The sequence below is a fragment of the Thunnus thynnus genome, chromosome 16 (genome assembly GCF_963924715.1).
Source record: "Thunnus thynnus chromosome 16, fThuThy2.1, whole genome shotgun sequence".
Taxonomy (NCBI): Eukaryota; Metazoa; Chordata; class Actinopteri; order Scombriformes; family Scombridae; genus Thunnus; species Thunnus thynnus.
This window is the reverse complement of record NC_089532.1, coordinates 9,649,846-9,652,182: the sequence shown is the minus strand read 5'-3', so window position 1 is coordinate 9,652,182 and position 2,337 is coordinate 9,649,846.

The following is a 2,337-nucleotide window of genomic DNA, read 5'->3' as shown; positions in this document are numbered from 1 at the left end:
GCTGATGGTCCTTGGACTTTGGACATTTTGTCTTACCCTTATCCTCTAAATTTGTTCCAAAAAAAACAACAACAAATTCATCCTCTATTGCTCCAAAGCTACTACTCAAGGATTTTCCCTCCATTTATATTCAATACAGCACATACACCTTAACACCATGTGCTGCGATTGAGAGTGGGTAAAAACCAGTGAAAAAGAGTTAGCAAACGAGTTGAAATGGATAGCTAAAAGTAACGGAGTAGGACATTTCTGCTGCTCCAATAAATGGTAGTAACATGAATGCAAACTTGACCAAACTCACAGTAAAAAGAGACCAAGCCTTAACTGACAATTCAAGACTAATGAGTCCACAGCCATGCTAGCAGCGGCTCTGTAATGCTAACTGTAGAGGTGCTTTGACCTAAATGCTAACATCAGCATACTAACATGCTAAGCAGGTATGGTTTTAACCATGTTCACCATTGTAGTTTAGCGTGTTAGCTAAAATTTGCTACTTAGCACTAATTATAAAGTACAGCTGATGGGAGTTTTGTTAGTTTTGCAGGTATCAATATAACTTGGACAAATTGAAATTTAGAGGAGACAATGGCGCTAGATTAAGGTAACAGATCATCAAAGTTATTACAATACATCCTGAAGGGAACAAGAGTGTCTGTACCAAATTTCATGGCAATCCATTAAAGAGTTGGATATTTCACTCAAAATCACAAATGTCAACCTCATGGTGGTGACAGAGGGAAAGACGGGGAATCACCAAAGTCATCGTAAGGGAATCATGAATGTCTGTATGTACCAAATTTTGCACCAATAATCCAAGTAGATGTGGAGCTAATTCACAGGATTAAGTGAAATTTTCGGCCTGCTGGTGGCGCTAGAGGAAATGTCAGGGGATCACCAAAGTTATTAGGAGTCATCCTCTGGGGACCATGAATGTATGTACAAAATTTCATGGCAATCCATCCAATAGCTGTTAGGATATTTCAGTCTATGGTGGACATCCCTACAGCTAACACCACTAGCATGGCTTAAAATATTGCAATAAAATCCACATCTATATAATAGTGTCAAATAACATCCTTTGACATGACATTTGGTATTGATGTTCATTTGACAGGGCTTGTCAAATACGTTGGTACGTCAGACAAAATCGTTTGGGAACTTGTACCCTAGAGCTTCTTTCAGGAATATTGTAACGGCTTTTTGGGTTCCTAATTATTAGTTACTTGAAGTTGTAATTTTAAAACTTTTGGAAGAGAGCATCAGCTAACACCAATGCGACATGTCTGAGAGTTTATACACTTCTATGGAAAGTCTGGGAACTTAAATTAATACTGTCAGGGCCTTAAACAGTTGTTGACACCCTTTAAACCACAACAAAGTTTTTGGCAGAATATAAAATGAAAAAAGAAATTCTGCAAGTACAGCTGCAAGTCTAAGCAACTGTCTGGGGTTAATTATATGTGAGCTTAAGCACTTGACCTTATGTTGCTGAACGAAGTAATGTGAGAGTAAATTATCATGATGTTACTGATGTTTATGACTGATATGGTTTTCAGTTTGCTACAAACCTGTCAAACAGGACCTTTTCGGGCTCTTTCCAAACATACAAAGAAAGAGACATTACTATTGAGGTATGTGTCACCTCTTCTTTTGTCACTTGATATGTGTGATGTTTTACACCTCTTCAAACTCCTGAAATATTCATCCCACTAGAGGTCTGGTGAGACTAAACCAGGTTCCCACAAAGGTCTAAAAGGGTGGAAAAACATTCCCAAGTCTTGAGTAACTACAATAGTCTCAACAGGAATTAGGAACAATGGGTGTTTGGAAATTATGCAAATGTATATACCTGCAAGAACACAGCAATTACCTGATGTTATAGACGTGAGAGAAGGGAAATGTGTTCACGGATGAAATCAAGGGAGTCTTTCCACTTTTAACATCATGTTAATATGTGTCAGAAATGCAAGAATAAGTGCATCCTTATCCACTAATATATTTTGAGTGACAGAAACACCTAATTTTAACCCCTCTATTTAGCATTTAGGGTGGATAAATATTAACTGCCCTACAAAGGCAGAGAGCAGTTGACAAGTGAATCAGATGAATGTTTGGATGGATGTGTTTTAGGTTGATTTTATCATAGCCTACAGAAAAATCACATAGATAAGACCAAAAAACTACACTACCCCTTTGGAAAAACTTCAGGAAATTTAAGGGGAAGCAACAAACAAAATGTGTTTTTTGTTTATAATCAATAAAATACATTTATTTAAATATATTAATATAAATACATATATTTAAATATGTGATTTAAAAATAGTTTAACTGAACCAA